Consider the following 26,735-nt stretch of genomic DNA (forward strand, 5'->3'; position numbering starts at 1 on the left):
TTAAAAAATTATTTGGTTTTCCTTTCAGTCTTAAAAATTTGCAATGTTTCATACGTACATAGTTTTTGCATGTCTAGCATTGCATGCACATGTATTATGCATGTATATGAGGAAAATACAAAAATTCACAGAAAATGCATAATATGAGAAAATTATGCATGGGTTTCAAAAATTTTTGCACTGAAATAACCATTTTTAATTCTATGTTTCTATGAGCTTTTTGAAGTACCCTTTCTTTATATACATACAGAGGAAGCCTCAAAGCAGAAAAAATACACTAAAATCTGGAATGCCTATCTTAAATCCTCAAATACTGGAATTTTTTATACATATAAATGTTCTATTTTTCTACTTATTTGAAGGGCAGAGTAAAAGAGACAGAGAGTCCTCGTCCATTGATTCACTTCCCAGATGCCCACAATGATCGTGGTTGCCCTTTGATCAAAGCCAAGAGCCAGGATGCAATCCAGGTCTCTCACATGGGTGGCAGTTATCATAAGTGCTGAATTTAAGTCTTCGTAGGTGTCCTATATATAGGACAATGGGATGTACAGTGGGTTAACTGCTAAGCTAAATGCCCAGTCCTTACATTTATTTTTGGGCTAATAAAAAAGGGCAAATAATTAAACTAAAGATAAATGCTAATTTAGATTTTAATTCAGAAAAGACCTAAAATACACCACCTTATAGCCTCTGATCAGCACAATTCTACTTCATCTCCTTCATTTCTTCTTTTTTCCAGGACTCCATACTGACCCCAAAGTTAAGAATGAAGACCTGTGACTGCCAAGAACACTGTAGTTGTTTCCTATTGTCATAATAAAAAGTTACCACAAATATCATGGCTTCAAACAACACAAATGTATTGTCTTGCTGTTCTAAAATTCAGAAGTCTGAAACAGAACTTAAAAAGAGAAAGATATTAGGGGCTCAAGTTGTGGCATAGTGGATAAAATGCTGCCTGTGACATCAGAATCCCATATGGCCAACAGTTTGTGTCCCAGTTGCTCCACTTTCAATTCATCTCCCTACTCATGGCCTGAGAAAAGCAGCAGCAGATGGCCCAGGTGTTTGGGCCCCTGCCATCCATGGATGAAGCTCCCAGCTCCTGGCTTCAGCCTGGGCCACCACTGGCTATTGTGGCCATCAGGGCAGTGAAACAGCAGATGGAAGAGATCTCTGTCTGTCTCTCCCTCTCTGCGACTCTTTCAAAATAAATTAATAAATCTTAAAAAATACAGAAAGGATTTTGGCTAACACCTGTTTCGATTGGAAGCTCCTTGTGTGTGTGTATGTGTGTGTGTGTGAATGGTCCATTTCTTTGCCTTTTGTACCCTCTTAGAGCTATTCCTGGATTATGCCCCACTTCTGTCTTCAAATCTCTCCTCTTTGACCTCTGCCTCCATCACATCTTCTGTCACCCTCTGACTCTCCTCTTACAAAAACCTTTTTGATTATATTGAGCCCACTGTGATAATCCATAATCATCTCTTATAATCTCAAGATCTTTTATTTAATCACATTTGCAAAGATCCTTTAATCATTTAAAATGTATATTCTCAGTACCTGGGGATTAATATGTGGGCATTGTTAAGGATTATTATTTTGCTTATCACAACTATCAGCGATGAATAATTTAAATCTTATTTGAGTTGGCTAGGAGATCTGACATTGTATTCACATCGATCAAAAAATTATTGAGGCTGGACAAACCCAAATAAATGAGGTATTGTTGAATTGGGGTCCTTAAAATCAAGGTGCTTATAGCATAGGCCAGTGAATGATCTAAGGAAACACAAAGCAGAAAAGAAGATGCAAAGATATGAGCAATACAGGATGCTGTCACATAATCCATGGTTCTCTTCAAGCTCATTCCAATCATTATTTCCATAACTCCTGCTAAAGAAATTATAGCAACAAATTGAATTTAAGATTTGTACCCTGACAACTTTTTTTGACTTGCACACTTTCTTGCACATTTAATATAAATACAATTCACATTCTCTTACACAGATGAATATAAACATATATGTACATATGTACAATTTAAGACATTTTAGGGGCCGGCACTGTGGTGCAGAGGGTTACAGCCCTGGCCTGAAGTGCCAGCATCCTATATGGGCGCTGGTTCTAGTCCTGGCTTCTCCTCCTTTGATCCAGCTCTCTGCTGTGGCCTGGGAAAGCAGTAGAAGATGACCCAAGTCTTCGGGCCTTTGCACCCATGTGGGAGACCCAGAAGAAGTTCCTGGCTCCTGTCTTCAGATCAGTACAGCTCCAGCCATTGCAGCCATCTGGGGAATGAACCAGCAGATAGAAGACCAATCTCTCTCTCTCTACCTCTCTTTGTAACTCTGTCTTTTGAATAAATAAAAATAAACCTTTAAAAAAAGACATTTTAAAATTATTTTTATAAAAAAACTACTTTGACATTTAAATAAATACATAGCTCTAGAATCACCAAATCTTTTTTAGAAATATATTAGATATGTTAGTAATTTTGGGCAAATCTCTATCTTTCTAATTTAGTAATGTTGACTTTTTTGATGAATTTCAATTTTTTAGATCATAGTTATGCCTGAGAATTATAGGGACATTATTATTATGTTACTCAATTATTATGGAGGGGCCAGCACAGCAGGTTAACATCCTGGCCTAAAGTGCTGGAATCCCATATGGGCTCCAGTTCAAGACCTGGCTGCTCCATTTCCAATCCAGCTCTCTGCTATGGCCTGGGAAAGCAGTAGAAGATAGCCCAAAGCCTTAGACCCCTGCATCCACGTGGGAGACCCAAAAGAAGCTCCTGGCTCCTGGCTCCTGGCTCCTGGCTTCAGATCGGTGCAGTTCCAGCCACTGCGGCCAACAGGAGAATGAATCATTGGATGGAAGACTTCTCTCTCTGCCTCTCCTTCTCTCTCTGTGTACCTATAACTTTCAAATAAATAAATAAATCTTTAAAAAATTATTATGTAGCTGAGAAGTAAGTACGTTTTTAAGTTTTTTTTTACATTTTTATTTCAATTTTAATTTATTTTTAACAAATTCAATATGATTTGTAGATACAAGTCTAAGAACATAATGATATTCCCTTCCTCACTTTGTCCCATCTTCTTTCCTTCTAACTTTCTTTCTGTCTTTTTTTATTAGCTTGTTTTTGAGATAACATTTCAAATTCACATTGAAGGACTCAAGACAGTGTGTAGATAGAACCTGGTGCAAAATATTTAATTTAAAATTTAAGAATGAGATAGGACAGAGCCCAAAGAGTCCATCAGATAATATTGGATTGGGTCTTTTAAGCTTCAAAATTGGGTATAGTGAAATCCTTGGATTGTAAATGTGTCTTTAATCCTTTGAGTATTATGGTTAAAGAAAGAAGAAAAAAAAAAAAACTCCAAGCGCATAGTTGAGGAGTCCTTTGGGATGAGGAAGAGAGGAAACTCAAGTAAGAACTTATTAGCCAAATCCTTGAATAAAGGATATCCAGCAGCACAGTAACAAGTAACTTCAGCTGAACTCTACAAAGAATACAGAAATTTTCAATAGCATTGATTGAAACACAAACACCACCCTGGTGAAAACTCATTGACCCAATGTATCTTACTGTTCAGATCCTTCTTTCTCAAAGAACTTTCTTCTACAGAGCTACCTTTTACTACAATTTAAAATTTCCAGGGGTTATTTTTTTTAAAGGATTTCTGCAGGCTATTATTTATCCCTTTGCACTAATCCCTTAAGATCTTTCTGGGCAAATTCAAATTATTAAGACCTTGGGGAAGAAATCCAAGTTTTCAGTTCTTTGCAAGAGCGATTTTATACTGTGATTTCCTAGCAATTGAAACAGTGGCATATGTAGATGGAATTAGCCACATTAGCACAGAAGAAAACCTTGATGGTCTTTGGCAAATTGGGTGCCAAGAAAGTAGTTCCAGGGAGCCAGAGACCTCTGCTTCTGCTCCTGCTCCTGAGAGATATCAGTAAGCATCAACCTCAACAGGATCAGCTGGCTTCCTTTGCTGTGATCTCTGTTGGCACCATGGAGAAGCTGCAGGGCCTGACTAGAAGGGAGAACAGTTTCACCCAGAAGAGACCAAAGTTGCAGTGACTTTTGTGCTGTGTTCCTTCCAGCATTACCATATATTACACTCTTTGACGTAAGATGATAATTTCAGAGAAAGTCGCCTATAGGACTATAAATTAGAGGGCGTGCTTCTTCTGTCTGGGCTTTTTGTGCTTTATTCACATCAAAAGGCAATTACTTTTTGTGCACACTTAATCCCACCAGTTTAATGGGGCATGTAAAATATGCCTTGCAATTTGCCCTTTAGTATTCTTAAGCTTACTGAAAATGAGAGCCAGCTAACCATTTGGATTCTTAAAAACAACAGTCTGCCCTTCAATAACTTAACCTTTGTTTAACTTGAATAGATCCAGAAGTCTCTGAGAATTGCAGTCTTGGCAACACCAGGTTTTTCTCAGGGCAGATTTCTCTAAACCCTAGTTGGAGCCAAAGAAGATCTGGATGGTGGCTGGCCAGAACAACCTGAACTTTAACCACTGATGGGCAGGGGGGCTTTGCCTCATCTGTCAGGGAAGACAAGGACAAGAGGCCAAGAGAACTGTACATTTGAGAGTCAGCCCATCCTGGGAATGGACACCAGCCCTACCACTTACTTATAAACTGATCATGCAAACTCACCCTCTTATCCTTAGTGTTTTTACCTGTAGAACACAATGATGCATCCCTTGGGCAGCATTGAGGCTGATAGCTAATAGAAGCAAATGGGCATCACATGGTAAATTCTTAGGCAGAAGTGATGGTAGTCATCAGGTAGTAGCCATAGAAATAGCAACCTTCCTATAATCTATAATTCATGTCATTATAACTCTCTAGGATCCAGACAGTGGCACCGAGGGTTAGAAAGACTGAGAGGATATGAGCTAATGCCATTTGAGGGAATGGAGGTCACAAATTAGGAATATAATGTCTGAATATCTCAGGCAAAACACTGTACCACATTCCAAACAGGAGCACAGAAATACAAGGAGTGGGGGGTGGAGGGAGCTCAGGCAGAATGGCAGTAGTTCAGATTCTGGGTGGTGGAGGAAAATGCAAAGAAGTAGTCAAGGTTTATTTTATAGCTGTTCTAGTTCAATTGTGTATCAGTCAGTCCAAGCTATCATGACAGAATACCAAGACTAGGGCCAGCGCCGTGGCTCAATAGGCTAATCCTCCACCTTGCGGCGCCGGCACACCGGGTTCTAGTCCCGGTCGGGGCACCGGATTCTGTCCCGGTTGCCCCTCTTCCAGGCCAGCTCTCTGCTATGGCCAAGGAGTGCAGTGGAGGATGGCCCAGGTGCTTGGGCCCTGCACCCCATGGGAGACCAGGAAAAGCACCTGGATCCTGGCTCCTGCCATCGGATCAGCGCGGTGCGCCGGCTGCAGCGGCGGCCATTGGAGGGTGAACCAACGGCAAAGGAAGACCTTTCTCTCTCTGTCTCTCTCTCTCACTGTCCACTCTGCCTGTCAAAAATAAAAAAAAAAAAAAAATACCAAGACTAAGTGATTAAACTGCAGACATTTATTTTCTCAATGTTCTTGATGCTGAAAGCCCAAGATCCAGATGCTGCCAGGGTTGGTTTCTAGTGAAACCTCTCATTTAGTCTTGTAGACATCTACCTTCTCAGTGAGTCCTCATATGGCTCTTCCTCTGTGCACATGCAGAGAGAGAATTTCTGGTGTCTCATCTTCTCGTAAGAGCATGGGTCCTATTAGGTTAGAGCCCACCCTTATAATTTCTTTCTTTCTTTTTTTTTTTTTTTTTTTTTTTGACAGGCAGAGTAGACAGTGAGAGAGAGAGACAGAGAGAAAGGTCTTCCTTTTCCATTGGTTCACCCTCCAATGGCCGCCGTGGCCAGCGCGCTGCAGCTAGCGCACTGCGCTAATCCGAAGGCAGGAGCCAAGTGCTTCTCCTGGTCTCCCGTGGGGGTACAGGGCCCAAGGACTTGGGCCATCCTCCACTGCACTCTCAGGCCACAGCATAGAGCTGGCCTGAAAGAGGGGCAACCAGGACAGAATCCAGTGCCCCGACCAGTACTAGAACCCGGTGTGCCAGCACCGCAGGTGGAGGATTAGCCTATTGAGCCGCAGTGCCCCCTTATAATTTCATGTAACTTTATTTGTCTCCCTAAAAGACCTATCTCTGAATTCAGTAACATGGTGAGTGAAGGCTTCAAATGTGAGTTTTGGGAAACAGAATGCAATGCAAAGCAAATAGGTTAACTTCTAAAGTGGTGTTGTGTGTCCCAGAGATGTTTCCATTTCAGGAAAGAAGGGAAGAAAAAGGAAGAAGACAGAGAAAAGGGAGGGAGAGAAGGAAGGCGGGAAGCCAGAAGGCTGAAAGGCAGGAAGAAAGGGAGGGAGGGAATGAGGGGAAGTGGAAGGGAGGGGAAAGGAAGGCAAGGGAAGAAAGCATAAAAAAGGAAGAGAGAACTTTGCCATCCAACCAAGTGATGAACAAGTGGTGGAATTTTAGACACTGTGGTGGGATTCTTGGAAAATACTGGGAATTGGCACTTTTTTATGGTTCCCCAATCACTTAGTATAGGTATTTCTCAGTTCTACCTATAAGTAAAACCCCTGTTTCCCAAGGCTTCATGGTCTTTTTGGCTGGATCCTGAGAACTATTTGAGTCTTTATTTAACAGATTATACTTATCTCCTCTTATGATCTCTGGCTCCTGTCAGTTGCCTTAACAGATAATGAAGTGTTGGTGAAACTAAAGTTAACTATATCTTCAAGCCTTGAACTTAGCACAATTAATTTTTCTTAGTTCTTTACCTACTGGTTGACATCCAAAAGATGCCTTTGCTTAAAAAGGAGATGTCACATTGTGAGTTCCTGACCATTCTAAGTTATGGTCTGATGATTTGAATTAGAAACGTCGTTTTGTGTCCAAGCCAATCAGCATCATAGGGTAATTTTTGGCTGTCAACCTGGATTCAAGGTAAGGAGTACAAGAAAGTGCTCTCAGTTAATGCATGTATGGAAAGAAGACATTGGATAAGATCTAAGATGAATATATTTAGAATTTTTGACAATATGCTGTCATTGCTAGGTGTTTTAAGATACCTGCAGAATATATGGAAGATAGATGACTAGAATGAGCTCTCATATTGATATACTGGCATCTAATGATTCTACCTTGATGCTTATGGAAAGACCATTTGTCAGAGGCTATATGGCATTTTAGAGGATGAGGGGAGAACACAGCATTGAAGAGAGGCTAGATGGTGTTGTGAATGGTTGCCTATTCGACCATCAGTTTACTTTGTTCCAAATATTATCACTACTATGTGGTAGTTTCATGATACAGCATGATTAATTACTGGAGGTGGTTAGTTAGAATGCTTCCAATAAAAGGTTAATTTTGAATGAAATGTTGCAACAGAACAGTGTTTGCGCATGCAAATATCAATATGGTATATTCACCTTCCCAACAGCACTTGGGCCTCAAGCTTCCTTTCTCAAAATCTCCCCCAGTGAGGCCGGCGCCACAGCTCACTAGGCTAATCCTCCGCCTAGCGGCGCCGGCACACCAGGTTCTAGTCCCGGTTGGGGCACCGGATTCTGTCCCGGTTGCCCCTCTTCCAGGCCAGCTCTCTGCTGTGGCCAGGGAGGGCAGTGGAGGATGGCCCAGGTGCTTGGGCCCTGCACCCCATGGGAGACCAGGAAAAGCACCTGGCTCCTGGCTCCTGCCATCGGATCAGCGCGGTGCGCCGGCCGCAGCACGCTGGCCGCAGCGGCCATTGGAGGGTGAACCAACGGCAAAGGAAGACCTTTCTCTCTGTCTCTCTCTCTCACTGTCCACTCTGCCTGTCAAAAAAAAAAAAATATCCCCCAGTGAATTTAGTAGGGGAGAATTTTCTAAACTAGCCTCCATCTTGTTTCAAGCAAGTAGGAAGGGGGTTCTCGGAAGATAAACTAAAAAGAGTAGAATGAGAGGGACCTTTAAGAAGGAGAGTAGCACTAGATACCCAAGGTAAAACCAGGAGATAACACATTATTGCTTAAGTTCAGAAGAGGACAGAAGATGTATTTGTTGATGGGAGAGGAGAGTATGTAGGAGTAGGGGGTCTCTACACATATAGTGTATAAACTCATCTTCCAGGAACAAGCAACAGTAAACCAAATTCAACCCCACTTATGACAAAACAGAATGGATTGGATAAATGAAGAATCCAAAGGAGTATCTTCAAGCCATTGAATAGATGAAGCTGCAAGAGAATAATAATGACATATGCGCAGTTTTTATTTGACCTTTTGACTTTTCTTCTTCCAGAATGTTTAGTAATATTTCATAGGATATTGTCCATGGAATAGAAAATGGAGTTCTATTACAGGCTGAAAGAGATCCCTCCAACATTTGCATGCTAAAGTTCTCACCTCTATTACCTCAGAATGTCTTCACTATGGGAGAAGGTATTTAAAGAGGTAGGTGGGTCAAAATGAGGGTATTAAGGCAGACTCTAATCGAATATGACTCTAATATGTCCTTAAAAGAAGAGGAAATTTAGACACACACAGCCTCAGAGGGAAGACCAGGACAAGAGGGCCATCAATCTCATTAGGCAAGCACAACCTAACCCTAACCCTAACCCTAACCCTAACCCTAACCCTAACCCTAACCCTAACAAGGACTTTCTCAGAAGAAGACAGCCTGTCAACACCTGGCCCTTAGACTTCAAAACTTTGAGAAAATGAATTTCTGTTGTTTAAGAAATTCACACAAACTCTGGTCATTGTTACAGTAGTCCTAGCAGACTAACAGATGATCTAAGATGTTTGATCTGAATTCTAGAATTGTCAGCCTTTAGATAGTGATTACTACTGGGGGACTCATAGTCTGGGTACCTAGAAACAAAGACATGAGGAGAGGGGCCAGTGCTGTGGCATAGCAGGTAAAGTCACCATCTACAGTGCTGGCGTCCTGTATGGGTTCCAGTTTCAAGACCCAGTTGCTCCATGTCCAATCCATCTCTCTTCTGTGGCCTGGGAAAGCAGTAGAAGATGGCCCAAGCCATTGGGCCCCTGCATCCATAGAAGCTCCTGGCTCCTGGCTTCTGATCAGCATAGCTCTGCCTGTTGCCGCCAATTGCGATGTGAACCAGTGGATAAAAGACCTCTCTCTCTCTCTCTCTCTCTCTCTCTCTCTCATTCTCTCTCTCTCTCTACGTGTGCCTATCCTTCTCTCTATGTGTAACTCTTTCAAATAAATAAACAAATATTAAAAAAAGACACAAGAAGAAAAGTCCCTAATGGGCCAAATGCTCTGACATAAGAGTGAGCCACAGTAATTTCAGTTTACTATGCCTGAGGAGGAGCCAAATTACAGATGTTTCACCTTTGCAGGAAGCAATTCTAGGATGTCTAGAGCCTTGAGACTGCATCTGCATATTGTTTGTAAATATGATATTTTTGTATAAGGCTGCCTAGTTTTTTAATTCTTAATTAAAGACCACTGTATGTATATTTTCCCTCTAGTTACAGTCCTTGTATTTATTTATAAGACAATTTATTTCCCTCATTTCTTAACTAATTTTTCTCTATCAGCCTCATAAGAAACAGCAGTATTCATTTTCTAAAATTAGTAGGGAAATATATCTGTGATGACAAAACAAACCTCAAGTCTCCCATGGCACAAAAGAGCAAAAGAATGTCAGCGAGGTAGAGACTTCTGTTCTATACAGTGGCCTACTGTTCTCCACCCCACTCCCTAAGAGATTGGTGCAGTGTCAGAAGGGGCCTCAGATTTTTTGACCTACGAAATCTGAGAATATATCCACTGAGAATCACCTTAGAGGATCACATGCAATCTCGGGCCAGGTACTCCATGAATGCCTTCCTGGAAGCTGGCAGATAAGAAGCATCCTACATCCTCATCCAATGCCTCTTGCAGTTAAACCATGCTGCTGAGCATGGTTTACAATAGCAGTTCTGTTCCCAGCCACAGAACCTGATCCTCACAATTCAATCGTGGAGATTCAATGCAGAATAATACTTACTTTACTTTCTTTGTTATTAATTTTTCCTTTGTAGACATAATGCTAAATGTTTGACAATCCTTTATATTATATTCCTGAGTACATAAGAAATTTATTTTCCCAACTCCTTACCTCAAGGTACAGACCTTATGACAAGTTCTGGGTGAAGAAATGTGGGAGAAGTGATGTACTCCTTTCCAAGGCTGACCCTATAGAAAAAAAAAATTCAGTGTGTATAGAAATGGCGACAGTCCTCAAAGCCTGAGTCCCTGGGAAGGAAAGAATATATTATGAGGATAATTTCAGTTAACAGTAGCTTAGGAAATACTAAGTTGAATCAATCACATAATCCCTCTAAATCCAATACTTTTCTTATCTTGCCTTCTTTAACCTGCAAATCCAATCAGTAACAGGCAAAGCTGTTTCTGGTTAGTCTGTTGTACCTATAGGAACTGTGGCTGAGAATGCCAAAGAGTTTGAAAACCATTATGCTTAGTGAATGAAATAAGCCAGTCTCAAAAAGACAACTATCACATGTTTTCTTTGATATGTGGCAGTTAATACAGAATACAAAGAAAGTTAAGAAATAGACATCTTGGGAATATGATTGTTATTTTTAGCCCTTTATTTATACTCCTGTGGAATTGTGGTCTTCCCATCTTTTACTTGTTGAATATAATGTGTAGTGGTGAATTACTACTGTGATTATAGTGCATATTTAAATTATGACTTTGTAAAAATTAAAAGAGGGGAGGCAGGGAGAGGAGTTAGTGGAAGAAGGGTAGAGGAAAGTATGGTTATCTTCTTAGAACTGTATCTCTGAAATCAGTTCTCTTTATATTAATAAAAAATATAAGCTCACTTGCAAAAAGAATGGAAAAAGAGTTACAGGAGAGCTGTGAGATTTGATTGGAGTGCTAACTGTACCACTGACCAGCAATGGAATAATGAATAAATTATTTACCTTCCTATTGTATGTTATAAACACAAAGTAACACTTGCCATATGAAAGGTTTGAACTAGATTATACCTTACCTTCATTCCACCCCCTTTGAAATATTTTTAGAGTCAAATTCTCAAATTCAGAGCTCAAAACCTTGAAGCCTGTGAGCAGATATATTTTGTTTGGATTCCATCATGTCTTAAAATAAAAACATTAAATAGGTAAACTCAAATTTAAGCTTCACTGGTGACAATCGCTATTTCATAAAGCAACAAAAATGTTGGAGCTGAGTAGTCAGCTAATCCATTTAAATGATGTATATAATTTGTTTGTCACAGTCCCCACCACTGCCTAGTCTTGTACATTTGCCTAAATTCTATCTGCCAGGTCACTGTAGACATTAGAGTTTGCTTCAAGGTTAGAGTTAACTTTAAACTTTCTTAAACCTGCCAACACCTGGGATGAGGAAGACATGTAGATATTGAGACAGAGCTGGGGTAGAAACTTGACAAAGCCAGGGGATGCTACATGTTAACGACGGAAAACTATCTTGAGAGCAAATATCAAGGTTAGCATCCAGCTGACAACTTGGCTAAGGTGATACATTGAAGCAAAATCACTGTGCTCTTAGACAGTTTCACATAGTGCCTTTAACTCATCTTTGATAGATAACTTATCTTAAACTCTCAAGTTTACAAAGAGAGAAGAAAAAACGTGGAGATATTAAAAGATTAGTAGTTTCCAGGGATCAAGGGAGAAAGAGGGATAAACTGGAAGAGCACAGAGTATTTTACAGAGTGAAAATATTGTATATGATTCTATAAAGTCTGTATGCATGTTATTATACATGTGTCCAAATTCACAGAATATACAGCACGAAGAGTGAACCCTAATGTAAATTAAGGACTTTAGATAATTATGTGTCAGTGTAGGCCCATCTATTGAAAACAAATGTACTACTCTGAACAGTTGTTGACAATGGAGAAGACGTGTATGTGTTAAAACAGGCGTATTTGTGGGTATTTCAGAGTTACTCTCCTCTGAATTTTGCTATAAGTGAGAACTGCTCTAAAAAAAAATGTCTTAAATTTTTTTAAAGAATTTTAAAAACAAAAGGGAGAACTCCACACAACTCTCACATCTTGTTTCGATAATTTAATCACATAGTTTATGTAAAGCTCAGGACCTAGCTCATAATATATACTCAGTTAATAAATGATGATGACCACTATTATTATTGTAATTGATAAAAGTGACTTTTATGTATGTAGTTGTAGGACTTGATTGGGACTGGCAATTATGATATGCAGGTGGGTCTTTCATGATAGCTGGGGAGGACAGGAAGACAATTATGCCAGCTGATACCAAAGCCTGTGCTTAACTCTCATGTGTAGGCAACCAACATAACACTCTCTCCCTCAAACAAGTCAAGCAGTGCAACCACATTTTTCCTTGCCCAACATCTTTATCAAACTATAAACTGCACTTCTGAGGATGTTGCTCTTCCAAGTTTTATGTTAACTTCTTTTCACCCAAAATATGAAATTGGGGGCAAGAAGGAAAATCATGGCAAAGAGAAAATGTAAAAGGATAAATATGCATTAATCACCCACTGCTTAGCACTGTTTGTCATTTCCTCAGAAGAATCCTATACATTTAATATAAATTTCAATTTACTTGTAATGAAACTCAGAAAGGGAATAAGTTAAATTTTTATGTTTTGTTTTCATCAGAGTACTCTTGTCAATATATTAAATCATTTTTAAAAATATTTCTTCTCTAAGTTCACATAAACAGAGATTCTGTTGTTTCCTTCAGTATTCCATTTTCAATGCCTAAAACAGCATGTGGTGCCATAATCTGGCAACATAAATATATCTAGATTGAAGAGTATCTGTATCATCACCTTACTGGAAATCTTTGTCCATGTGCCATATGTAAGTCAGGAAGAAGATGCCCTGGTGTAGAGATATCTACTGTCTTGATCAAAGAGCCTCTGCACACACCACCTGAGGGCAGGAGACATGCACAGGCATGGTCAGATTGTCCTGGGCATAAGTATATTTAGAAGACTGATAATCAGTCTTCTCTCCACACAAGCAGTGCCTGGTAATCTTATGCTATCATGAGTTTTTACTGCCTTCAAAGCAACGGAAGCATTGAATCAAAGGTGTTTCACATCCATTTCACATGTTATCCCCAAAGAACTTAATGCACAGGAGCAGGTGGTGTTAGACACAGTCCATAAGCGCAGACTTAGGAGTCAAAGTCACCAGCCTAAGGCCACAGTTACCAGCAGAGATACAGCTCAGACACTTGAGTTAGGCTGATACCTTTTAAATAAGCCATGCAAAATCTTTATTCCACACAGATGTAATGAAAGCTTAATATGTTCTGTGTTCTCAAGTAAGGATTTGAGTGCTTAATAGGATGGATGGAACACAGGCATTAATTAATATCACAGAGACCTGGGCCTTTAATTCCCAAGTGAATGACCAAAGATAAATTTCTTATCAATTCTGGGGTTCAGTTTTCTCACTTACAAAATTGAAATGCTACCACTTGCTGTCTAGCTTGCCATGAGACTTTAATATATGCACGAAGTGCTTTGCATGGTGCTGTTAAAAAAACAAAACCACAACAAATCTAGTTTTATAGATGTTAATTGGCCTTATTTTCACTTCTAGAATTGGACAGCAGTCTAAACTGAAAATAATTCAGAATGCTCCACTCAACCATATGGACAGGTTATATTTATAGCTAGAGATGAGAAAAGAGATGCACAGAAACTAGAAGCAAGGTACGGAGACAGTCCTATTGGTTACAGCTGGCACCTGCCTTATTTGAACGTGATTTGAACAGTTGTCCACTTGAGATTGGCTATGACTCAGCTACTCGTTACACAGTAAGTTACAGCTTGTTTGCACATCAAGTTAGGTTACAGTTCACCTTGTAGAGAGAAACCTTTAAAGCCAAACCTGAAACATGTGGAGGATGCTTTAGGCCAAACCTAATAATATCTTCCCTGCCTGCCACCTGCCAATAGCATAGTCATTTCCTCAAGGAGGCTGCACTCTAAAAACTGGCTTTAGGCATGAAACCCATATTTCAATGCCCAAAATATGCAATGAAATAAACATTTTCATGGGTGGCCATTTCAAGTTCATTTATAAATGGAAGAAGATTTTTCTGAAAATTTTTTCAATTCTCTTAAACTTGACCATTAGTGACTCCAAAAGGCATCTGATTGTCACAGGGTCTCACTAAATGCAAAGACATAAAGCAATATTGTTATTGCTTATTCAATAAAATCATCTCTCTTCTTGGGTGCAGGATGTCTATTTTAATGGGAAATTTAAGCATGAAAGAAATCTGTAAAATGAATAAATTCATGTCATAAAGCACTCCAACTGCCATTCTCAGGATACTGAGTTTCACAAACCAAGGGAGAAAGAAGGAACAACAGTTTAGTAGAGAAAATATCCCTCTCATTTAGTGACACATGAATCCAGCGCTTAAAGAAATCCTTGTAATTTCAGCACTCTAGCATGTGTTATAAAGGAATGTACAGATGTTTGATCTCCCCAACTAGATTTTGAGATTCATAGGGTTACACACAATTAAATGCTGTTCATTTGTGTATTAATGTGATAATAATACATTGACAGCAGAAATAATAATGATAAGACATGTATTATAGCCACTCTATGTCCCTTGTACGTGTTATGGAATTTCATCAGTGGCCAACACAAAGAAAGGTTTCAGTCATTGTTTTATTATAATGATGGTGATTGAATATCTTTAGTCCAAGACATACCATATTTGCCTACTAAGTCTGTAGCCCTGTTAGTTTTATTGATCACTGTTAGAGATATCCTGGTCGCTGATGCAAGATGGCAGCAAAATAAAGGGAAAGCTCCCCACACTGAAATTCAGCAGAACAGAGCCCCTGTCCTTCCTTAGTTGTTACTATCTTGTGTTTAACTCACTTCAAATCGCTGGACCTTAGTTTCCTTATTTTTGAAAAGCATAGATGCTCTTCAAAATTTTACTTGGACAAAACAATGTGACATTCTCTGAGGTATGATTGATTCCTTCCTAAAGACCTTAATACAAGGATTTAGAATGGCAGCTATACCATTTTTGCTTTGAAAACATGACATAAACTTCCCTTTGGAAAAGCCAAGGCACCTGGCTCATTTGGTACATGGCCTGCTCTCCTGTCATAGCTTTATTTTTCCCCAGAAACCTTTTATTTAATGCCTACAAACTTCATACATTTTATAAATGCAACTTTAGGGACATAGTGATAGTTTTTTTTCCCACTGCACTCCTACCCTTCTTCCTCCTCCCTCTCCTATTCCTATTCTTATTTTTTACTAAGATCTATTTTCAATAAACTTTTTTTTTTTGACAGGCAGAGTGGACAGTGAGAGAGAGAGATAGAGAGAAAGGTCTTCCTTTTGCCATTGGTTCACCCTCCAATGGCCACCACAGCCGGCGTGCTGCGGCCAGCGCACCGCGCTGATCCGATGGCAGGAGCCAGGTACTTATCCTGGTCTCCCACGGGGTGCAGGGCCCAAGTACATGGGCCACCCTCCACTGCACTCCTTGGCCACAGCAGAGAGCTGGCCTGGAAGAGGGGCAACCGGGACAGAATCCAGTGCCCCGACCGGGACTAGAACCCGGTGTGCCGGCGCCGCAAGGCAGAGAATTAGCCTAGTGAGCCGTGGTGCCGGCCTCAATAAACTTTATACACAGAAGATTATACTAAGTAAAGAGTTCAACAAATAGTATGAAAAACAAAACTGTTCCCAACAGTTTTTTGATTTCTTTTTTGATGTCTTCAGTGACCCACCATTCAGCAGCATGGTGTTCAGTCTCTATGTGTTTGCATATGTTCTACAGATTCTTGAGTTGCTGATTTCCAGTTTCATTCTAGTATGGTCAGAGAAGATACATGGTATGATTTTCATTTTTTTTAATGTCTTGAGACTTGCTTTATGGCCTAGAACAGTATATCCTAGAGAAAGTTCCATGCACTTGTGAGAAGAATGTGTATTCTATAACATGGGAAACCCAGAAGAAGCTCCTGGCTCCTGGCTTTAGATCAGCACAGTCTTGGCCTTTGTGGCTGTCTGAGGAGTGAACCAGTGGACAAAAGATATCTCTCTCTCTCTCTCTGCCTCTGTCTCTCTGTAACTCTGTCTTTTGAATAAATAAATCTTTAAAAAAAAGACAAGGGCTGGCACTGTAGGATGAAAAGTTATGTAGATATCCGTGAGGTCCATTTGATGAAGAATGTGGATTAACTGTTGTTTTCTTGCTAATTTTCTGTCTGGTTGATCTTTTTATTGCTGAAACTAATGAAAATGTATGCAAGTCTATGTCTCCCCTTAGATCCATTAACATTTCTTTTAAATAGCCAGGTGCTCTGTAATCAGGTGCAAATACATTTTTATTGTCACATCTACCTGTTGAACTGATGTCTTAATCATTGCATAGTCCCTTGTCTCTTTTTAATGGTGTTTAAGTTAACGTCTATTTTGTCTGATATTAGCATGGCTACACCAGTTTTTGGTGTCTGTTGGCATGGAATAATTTTTTCCATTCTTTCACATTCAGTCTGCATGTATCTTTGTTGATGAGATGTGTTTCTTGCAGACAGCAAATAGATGGGTTTTGGGTGTTTTTGTGTGTGTGTTTTATTTTTAGCAGCCAGTCTGTATCTTTTAATTGGAGAGTTGAGGCCATTTATATTCAAGGTGACTATTGATAAGCAACGACTTGACCCTGCCATTTTTCCATAAATATTCCTATTGTTGACTTTGGATTTCCTTTCTACTTTTACTGGGAGAAAATTTTCTGTCTTCCCCTTCTTTCATAGTGATGACCATGTTTCTGTGTATAACATATCATTAAACATCTTTTGTAAGGCTGGATGAGTGGTGACAAATTCTTTAAATTTCTGTTTTTTTGTGGAAGGTCTTTATATCACCTTCATTCATAAATGAGAGCTTTACAAGGTATAATATTCTGTGCTGACAGTCTTTTTCTCTTAAGACTTGGAATATATCTGGCCATTCTCTCCTAGCTAGTGGTGTTTCTGAGGAGAAGTCTGCTGTGAGTCTAATTGGACCCTCTGAAAGTAATCCAGAATTTCTCTCATGCACATTTCAGAATCTTGATATTTTGCTGTGGAGACTTTGACTACAATGTGTCACAGTGAGGATCTTCTCTGGCCATGTCTATTAGGAGTTTTTGTGCTTCCTGTATTTAGACATCCTTTTCTTTCTCCTAATTAAGGAAGTTTTCTGTAATTATTTCACAAAAAAGGCCTTTTAATCCATTTTCTCTTCTCATGCTTTCAGGAACTCCTAATACCCACATGTTGGGTCATTTGATAATATCCCACAAATCTCCAGCACTTTTTTTGGTTTTCTTCTTTTTTTTTTTTTTTTTTTTTTTGGTCTGACTATACAATTTCCAGAGATTTGTCTTCTAACTTGGATATTCTTTTTTCTGAGTCACTGATTATATTTATAAGGCTTTCCATTGCATTTTTATATGTTCTATTGAATTCTTCATTTCCAATATTTCTTTTTGATTTCTCTTTAAAATCCCAATTTCATGAGAAAAATTTTCTTTCATACCATGTACTGATTTCTTGATTTCATGAATTTGCTTCTGATTACTTCTTTTTTTCACTTTTATTTAATAAATTTCCAAAGTACAGCTTATGGATTACAATGGATTTCCCCCCCCCCCATAACTTCCCTCTCACCCATAACCCCCCCATCTCCCGCTCCCTCTCCCATTCCATTCACAGCTTCTGATTACTTCTAAGTAATCCTATGACCATTTCTTTTGAATTAAATTTCTGGCATTTCTTCAATCTCTTCATCTTTACTTTCTAGTACTGAAGTGTTGTTTGTTCCTTTGGGGGTGTCATGTTGTCTTCTTCATTCTTGTTTCCTAATTGCTGTGTTCTAGGCATTTGTGGAGATGCTTATTATTTTTTTCCCAGTGATGGCTTTTACCTTTGGACTATGTAGACTATGCCTCTGTGGATTAGTGGAATATCTGATCTTTCAGTGAATACCCTGGGGTATATGCTGGGTCTGGCCAGGGAGCTCTATTCAGTCCTCCAGGGTGACTGTCCAAGGCGACTCCTAAATTGTGCATAGTAAATCAATCTCTCTCTCTCTCTCCCTCTCTCTCTCTCTCTCTCTCTGTCTTTCCTTCTCTTTTATCAGAGGGGATTTTTTTCAGCTCTGTTGATGTAGACTCACACTCATCTCCTCTCTTCAAAGGAGACCAGTACCTGGGCACTAGCCTCAGTGTGTACAATATTCATCCATGCTACCACAAGAACCACACAAAGGATCTGTGCAGTCTTCCTCATGACCATGGATCCTGCAGCAATGACACTTACCAGGGAATTAAGGATTCCTGAGTATGTGGAGCCACCCACTGTGACTGCCCAAAGACCCAGCCATACCCTGCACCATCTCATGCAGCCAGTCTTTCATAGGCCCAGCACACAAGGCTCCCACAGTCAAGAGCACCCAGCCTCCATCATTTCTCCCAGCCAAACTCAAGAGTCTCCTCTTGGCTGGTTGCTGGGGACACAGACACAAGCTGGTCCAGCTTCTACGTATGTCCCAAATGGCACCCACCTGCTCTCAGCTAGTTATAGGACACTGGAGAAAGAAAAACACACTCCTTTTTTTCTCTTCTGTGTTGGCAGGTATACTGTCCCAAACAGGACTCCAAGCTAGACTCACGGCATGTTCTTCCTGCAGCTTTATCGTCAGTGGCTTGGGCTGCAGTCTGGTATTACCTCACTTCCATTGTTGGGGCTGAGGCCTGCAGTTGCTGGGGTCCTGATCTGTGCATCTCCACACCCTCCACATAAATCCACATTGTCCCTCTAATTTGTGTGGATTTTCCTCTGCTGTTTTTTTCTCTAATTCTTCCCTGAGAATGCACACACTCTTTACATTTTTTAACTATGTTCCCCTAGACTAGAGCAGTAAGCTCCCTCCCTGTTCTGCCATCTTGGTACCTCTCCCTGTTATAACATTATTCATGGGAGCCTGGAGGGAGTGACATCTGTGCCTGCCTCACCCATGAACAAGATTACCCGTTTTCCAAAAGACATGAATACACAATTTTCTCCATGCAAGATTGACATATTTATAGGGAATTGGTCTAGTTAGTGCTTTCCTGGAAGTGTTCATGTTCCTAGGAAAAACCAGGTCATCTTCCCTCTTCCATTCCCCCACACTATTTTATGTATTGTTGTCACATCTTACAGCTCTTGCTACCTGACCTGAAAACAAAGTAAACATATAAATGCAGCATCATCAACACAGCTACAAAAGATAAGCATTTAAGTGTAACACATCCTCTGACACAGAAAGTAGAAAATACGACTGCTTAATCCTGGAGAGGCATCACCAAAGGACATTCTTAAAATAGCTTAAATTTGTCAAAATGGATTTTTAGAGGTGATGAATAACCATTTCAATATCCAGGATGAGATCAAGAGGATTAGCACTTTTAGCACCAACAAATAAGATTTAGGGGACTTCAAAAAGTTTATGGAAAATAGAATTAAAGTGTAAGATTAATTGTTTGAACTCTATACCTAATGTAGGGGTAATCTTATGTGGATAAAGTTAATTGAAAAAATAGATCTTAGTAAAAATAAGAATGAGAATAGGAGAGGGAGGAGAAAAACAAAGTAGGGTGGGAGTGTGGGTGAGAGGGAGGATAAGATGGGAAGAATCACTGTTGCTAAATTTGTATTTTTGAAGTGCATAAAGTTTGTATACCTTAACTAAAAGATTTCTGGGGAGAAATAAAAAGTAAGTTTATTTTGTTGCCACAAAATTTTAAATTTATACAGTATCTTCATAATGTGCATTCCCCAAGTATTTTTTGAAAAGATTTGTTTATATGAAAGTCAGAATTACAGAGAAGAGACTGAGAGAGATAGAGAGACAGAGACAGAGACAGAGATGAAGAGAGAGAGAGGGAGAGAGGGAGAGACCTAAATCTTCTATTCTCTGTTTCACTCCCCCAGATGGCCACAATGGCTAGGGTTGAGCCAGGCAAAAGCTAGTAGCAAGGAGCTTCATCCAGGTCTCCCACAAGGGTGGCAGGGGGCCAATCACTAGGGTCATCTTCTAATACTTTTCCAAGGTCATTAGCAGGGAGCTCGATTGGAAGTGGGGCAGCCAGGCCACAAACCATCTTCCATATGGATGTTGCAACTTTACCCACTATGCCATTGTGTCACAATGTCAGCAGCTCCCAAGAACTTTTGAAGCCACTGTGTGCCTAGCTTAGTCAATGTCTTAGTCTATCTGGACTACTGTAAAAAGAATCATAGACTAGTGGCCTCTAAACAACAAAAAATTATTTCTCACAGTTCTGGAGCCTGAGATGGGCAAAATCAAGACACTGGCAAACTCAGCATTTAGTGAGGGCTTGTTCCCTAATGACAACTTCTTACTGGGTCCTCTCAAAATGGAAAGGACAAAGCAACTCCAGGACCTCTTTTTAGTGGGCTTAATCCTTTTGGTGAGGGCTCTATATTCATGATGTAGTCATCTCCCAACATGCCCATTCCCTAATACTATTACAACGGTGATTAGGTGTCAACACACAAATCTGGAGAGGACACAAACCTTCAGACTGCAGCAGTTACCATCCCTTTAATTGTACTATTTAAAAAATTCTTATACTAACTCCATGAGGTAATAGTGCTAGTGTTCTCTATTTTGCTTAAAAATAAACTGAGGTTTATATTAGTTAAGGACTTTACATAGGTCACCAGAACCATCATCTGAGCTCTTACCACTGTCCTCCAAGCCTCCTGCCTGGAAGAGCTGAAAAATGTGAACCTTCTTCTGTTCTCTCCAGTTTCTGTTGGTCTTTGCATGTTTTTGCAGCTGGGATTTCTGTGTGAATTTACTTTTGTTCTTTTCAGAAGTAGTCTGACTTCATAATGGTGACAAGGACCCACAGGAGAAAAAATGACTCCGACAATCTAGCATGTTTCCTGTCTACTACTCACTGGACTCAGTGTCAGCATTTCCTAAGTTAAATTGCACCATGGGCTTTTCTTCATCCCTCGACACCAGGACAGATAGCCCCAGTGAGAGCTTAATTACTTCTGCAGTTATGAAGACACAATTTTGCTGCAAATCATCTTGGGCCAATAAACCAAGGTCTGTCTTCGTGCCAAGTGATCATAAAGCCTTCCAGTAGAGCGACAGCTTCCTCCTTGTAAACAGAACAGGGCTTTCAATGGTTGCAGCCAACCATTTACTTGAGAGGGAAAAGGGTACAGTGAAGAATTATTAACAATTTTTGGAACAGGTACAGTTTAAGTCAGCAGATTTATCTTTAAAAACTATTCAAAACAAACATCTTCATCTAGAGTGTGAAGTGACAGATTACAGCGGAAATCTGTGGGAAGCAAACGGACTATTCTCCTCTGGATTTGTGAGAAAATGGTGAGTAAAGAGAAAAGTTTGTAGAGGAGTCATATCTCGATAAAAAGTCTCTAAGTTGGACTCTTGCAGAGTGCAAAGGGCTTTTCAGAAGAGCTGTATTTTGATATTCCAGCCACACTGATGGCACATAATTGTCTCCCTTCTGCAATACACCTATGTGAAGATAAAAGACAGAATAACAGAGAAAGGATCACAATGTTGCACCCTATTTCAGTTTTCAGGGACAGAGTATTTATGGAATCAGAGAAGGGGCAGAGTTAGAGTTGAAGTCTCTTTTCTTCATGGACTTGAAGAAGAAAAGAGTGGTTATCAGGGCACATTTTACTGGATATTATATTTCAAAGGTCATTATTTTACTTCTCTTTCATCTAAAATTATGATTTATCTTAATGGCATCTTTGTGATTTAGGAACCTGGTAAAAATAAGAAAGTGAAAATGAGGTTTTGTGGCTCAGAAGGAATCTCAGAAATCATTAAGGTTTTTTAACGTAAAAATCATCATTTAATAATCATTTCTGAGGAGTGAGTTGACTCAGGATGTAGACCTCAGAAGTCACCCAGCCACACCCAGGCAGGGCCTGTGTTCCATACTCTTTCATTAGGGTTCACCAAGCTTGATCTAGGCCCTATGCAGTCAGAAAGCTCTCTCTGGTCTCACTAAAAGGTTTTCTTTAAGTTGCATCTCCTCTTTATTTCAATCTCTTGATCCAAATGCTCACCTCAATAGTGTTCATATGCTATGTGACCATGTTGCAGAGGCACCTAATCCAGCCTGACAGCAGTGGTGGGTAAGTCTTTGTGAAAGATGTCACTAGCTGGACCTAGGGGAAATAGGAGTTGTATAAAGAAGAGAGTGTTTGGGATGAAGAATGGTATAGGATGTACAAATAAAAAGGAAAAAATAGAGCAACCCACTAGATGTTTAGTGTTATCTGACATGGAGTGAGAAGGGGGATGGATGCAAAATGATGCTGAAAAGGAGGGTGGTGGCAGGTCATGGTGTCCTCAGATAAACACATCAAAGGCACGAATATAGACACATTCCAGGGGCATGTGAGTGAACACCTTACAGAGCCTTCCCTCTGGGTGTGTGCAACCTTGAGTGAAGACAAGTAGGTCATCAAACACTTACTAAGTCATATTCTGAGTTCTTTGATAGGAATATTCACAGGCAGAAAACTGATGAAATAAATACATGGACTTTTGCCCACAACTTATCCTCATTCATTTAATAAGTACTTTTTGAGCACATTCTATTGCTTTTGTTAGGCATTAGGGGTATAGAACCACATGAAAACCATTTTCTGTTCTTGACGAACTCATAATCTCCAAGAATGACATACATGAAAGTCAACATTTATATCCAAGTATGATAAATGTCACAGCAAAAATACAAGTCATAAAGGGAGGACAGAGGAAGAAAAGGTACTCATCCTGGGGACCACAGAAGGCTATCATGTGGACAAAATAGATTGGTCACTTATTAAAGTCTGTGCAAGATTAAGCTGTGTGGGCAGAAAAAATCTCTGTAGGCCAATGCACTGATGTGCACAAATCTGTCAATATGCTCCCTCCTATACTCAGTGTTACAATTCAGATGGAAATGCTCTGGGATATGACTAAGCACAACTGTCCTACATTATGGTCCCACATAATTCTGTTTTAATAGACCCCAAAATCAGTCCTCTCCAGAAAGTAGACCATATAGTCTGATGGTTTCCTGGCCACAATGCCACCACCTGCCCTCATTAAACATAAGCCTTTTAAACGCAGTCAGTCATTCAGGGATTAAAGTCACATGGGAGAGTTTGGGAGCCTGCCAAATTAAAGCTTGGCCCTGAGTTGTTAGGAAAAGAAAGATAGCTTCTAAGATAAATATTTAGATTTTAAGAGACATGATCAGACTGCCATATTTTTAAATTATGGAAGATCACATGTGGAGCTTCCACTCTCAGGCACATCTATCCTCTTAATTCGTTAGCTCAACTTTTAAAATACATAGGAAAACATTGAGTCTTAAGGCACACTGTTAGTTGGAAAATCTCAGGATAAATTTTTGTTCTGAACAAATATTAAGACAGAAAAAATAGTAAATGGTAAATTCAAAGTCAGAGTTTTGTTCTAACTTTTAATATCCTAGTAAAGACAGTGGATTTACATACAGAAAAAAGGCAGTATCGACACTTTTTTTCTGCTTGCTTTTAATCATGTGTTAAGAAATCAAGCTAAATTCTGCCTCCTTCAGAAATTTCTTGTCCTATGTAGGAAGATCACTGAATTCAGAAATCCTTGAATTGTGACTAAGCATACCAAGTCTATCTGTGCTTCAGTTTCCTCATTTTTTATTTTTTAGAAAGCTTTTATTTAATAAATATAAATTTCATAGGTACAGCTTTTGGAATATTCTTCCCACCCCCCCCCACTCCCATCTCACTTCCTACTCCCTCTCCCAACCCATTCTTCATTAAGATTCATTTTTGTAGAGAACTTTTATGTAATAAATCTAAATTTCAAAAGTACAACTTTTGAATTATAGTGGTTCTTTCCCCCCATAACCACCCTCCCACCTGCAAACCATCCCATCTTTTACTCCCTCTCCAATCCCATTCTTCATTAAGATTCATTTTTAATTATCTTTATATACAGAAGATCAACTCTATATTAAGTAAAGATTTCAGAATATCAGCTCTATTCCAAGTAAACATTTCAACAGTTTGTACCCACACAGACACACAAGGTATAAAGTACTGTTTGAAGACAAATTTAACATTAATTTTCATAGTACAACTCATTAGGGACAGAGGGCCAACATGGGGAACAAGTGCACAGTGACTCCTGTTGTTGATTTAACAACTGACACCCTTATTTATGACTTCAGTGATCACCTGAGGCTCTTGTCATGAGCTACCAGGGCTATGGAAGCCTCTTGAGTTCACAAACTCCAACATTATTTATACAGGACCATAATCAAATTGGAAGTTCTCTCCTCCCTTCAGAGAAAGGTCCCTTCTTTCCACTGGGATATCACTCACAGAGATCTTTCATGTAGGCCAGATTCAAATGCCTTAAGGGCTGATTCTGAGGCTAGAGTGCTGTTTAGGGTATTTGTCATTCTATGAGTATGCTGTGAGGCCTGCTTCCCATGTTGGATCTTTCAGATTCCTCATCTTTAAAAGGGAAATTTGTCACTGTGGCACTAATGGCAAGATTGTCTTTCTGAGCCTCAGTTTCTCATCTGCAATGAGGTAGTTGTGCTTAGTAGCTTGAAGAGAAAACTAGACATTCTTGCTACTGGCTTAGCAGAGTGGGTCCTGAGAAGTGTGCTGAAGTGACATACAGGCCCAGAAGAAGTGCTTGAAGGTTAATTAGTGAAGTCAAGTCACAGGCAAGGATACATGTCTCCCCACTTCTATAGTCATTGCCTCCAAGGAGGCAAAACTATTAAGGGACCAGGTTAAGTAAATGGGGAAATAGAGGCTCTGCTGCATTACATCTGAAGTAGCTTCAGATCCAAAGAGTATATCCATATAAAATGTAGTGGTCCAACATCCTTAATTTTGGAAGACTTTTGTAGGTTAGGTAGAGTCATCAGTGAGCAGCTGATACACTTTATAATTTTACGTATTTGTCTGTCAGAGATAATTGTCAGAATTTTATACCAAAGGACAAAGACTCAATCAAATGGGATGGTACAAGTCAAAGTAACTTGAATGCTATGACATGAAGAATTAAATGTAAAGTAATATTATCACTCACTTATTAACAAAGCAATTACTCTTTGCTATAGGTAATTTTTAGGGTACCACAATCCATTTGATCTAACTTCTAAGACACATTGGGAATTCATCATGGGCACAGACAAATACTGCCCAAATATTCTTACACTTAGCATGGAGTCCCACACAGGGTGAGTCCTATCATACTCATTCAATTATTGAAGAAATTTTAAACAAGCATGGGTAAACTTCATGTAATATTGTTCTAAGGCTGCATATCTTCCTAACTCTTATCCCAATTAATAAACTGTACTGTTCAAAATTCATCCTAAACTACCACTTCATACTTTTAGGAAAGGCTATTTAAAGAAAATTGAAATCTCAGAAAATAACAAGTGATATTGGCAAGGCTATAGAGAAATGAGAAGGTATGGGAATCTAAAGTGATGCAAGAGCTATAGAGAACAGTTTGGCAAATCCTCAAAAGCAACCGAAAATAAACTGAGGAATGAATGGATGAACAAAGTGTGTACATACATATAATGCAGTACTATTTAGCTTGAAAAAGGAATGAAATTCTGATATGTGCCACAACATGTGTAAAACCATTATACAAAGTTCTCACTTAATATGTACATAGAATAGTGGAAATAATTATACACAAGAAGAATAGTACTTATCAGGAGCTGGAATAAAGAGAGAATGAGGAAGTATTGATGTGTAAAGAATACAGAGTTTTGGTCTGAGATTATGCAGATGGAATACTGGTGTCGTCCACAAGACAATGTGAATGTACTTAATGTCACTGAACTTAAAAATGGATACAATAGTAAGTTTTATGTTTTACCATAATTTAATTTTTAATCTATTCATTTGAGAGGGACAGCATCAGAGAGAGAGAGAGAGAGAGAGAGAGAGAGAGAGAGAGAGGAAGCTCCCATTTACTCATTCACTCCCCAAATACCCACAATGGCCGCATGAACCTAACTACTTGGACCATCACAGATGCTCCCCTTAGTTTGTATTAACAGGAAGCTAGAATCAAACTGGAGCTGCAGATTGAACCCAGGAACTCTGATGTGGGATGCATTAGGCATTCTAACTGGATGCTTAACTGCTGAGCCAAATACTGGCCCCAATATGTTTTCTGTCATATTCCTTTGCATTTTCACAGATAAATGAAACTCCTTGAAGATTTACCAAAAAAAATGGAGCATGTGATTTGCAAGATCTAACCCCCACTAAATTGTACACAACAGTATGTTGTAGTAACAAGGGCTACAGCTTTGGTTTCATTGTGAACTCAGTGTCTCACTACACAGACATCTTTCTGGAATATTGTGGTTAAATTACTTCACCTATCTGAATTTCACATTTTTCATTTTCCAAATAGGATTAACACTAGAACTTCTTTCCTGCATAGTTGAAAAGATAAATTTTAAAATAGTATTGAAAATGCTTCAACAACTGTTGTTACAATGGTATTTATTGCTGGACTTTGTAATA

General features: G+C 39.4%; 1 long non-coding RNA gene across 4 annotated transcripts in view; it reads right to left on the reverse strand.

Annotated features, from left to right (window-relative positions):
- Positions 1 to 1,557: 1,557 nt before the first annotated feature.
- Positions 1,558 to 26,735, reverse strand: part of LOC103348742 (uncharacterized) — a 119,318-nt gene continuing 94,140 nt past the window's right edge. For 3 of the 4 annotated variants that reach the window (XR_016231618.1, XR_016231622.1, XR_016231620.1), the window contains 2 exons: positions 10,188 to 10,250; positions 1,558 to 2,291 (listed from right to left, as the gene is read on the reverse strand). This is a non-coding gene — a long non-coding RNA (uncharacterized LOC103348742). Of the gene's footprint in view, positions 2,292 to 10,121; positions 10,251 to 26,735 lie in introns of those variants that run through there. The other variant, XR_011387608.2, reaches the window with a different exon arrangement.

This window comes from Oryctolagus cuniculus, chromosome 3, assembly GCF_051225735.1.
Source record: "Oryctolagus cuniculus isolate XC-2025 breed Fujian yellow rabbit chromosome 3, ASM5122573v1, whole genome shotgun sequence".
Taxonomy (NCBI): domain Eukaryota; kingdom Metazoa; phylum Chordata; class Mammalia; order Lagomorpha; family Leporidae; genus Oryctolagus; species Oryctolagus cuniculus.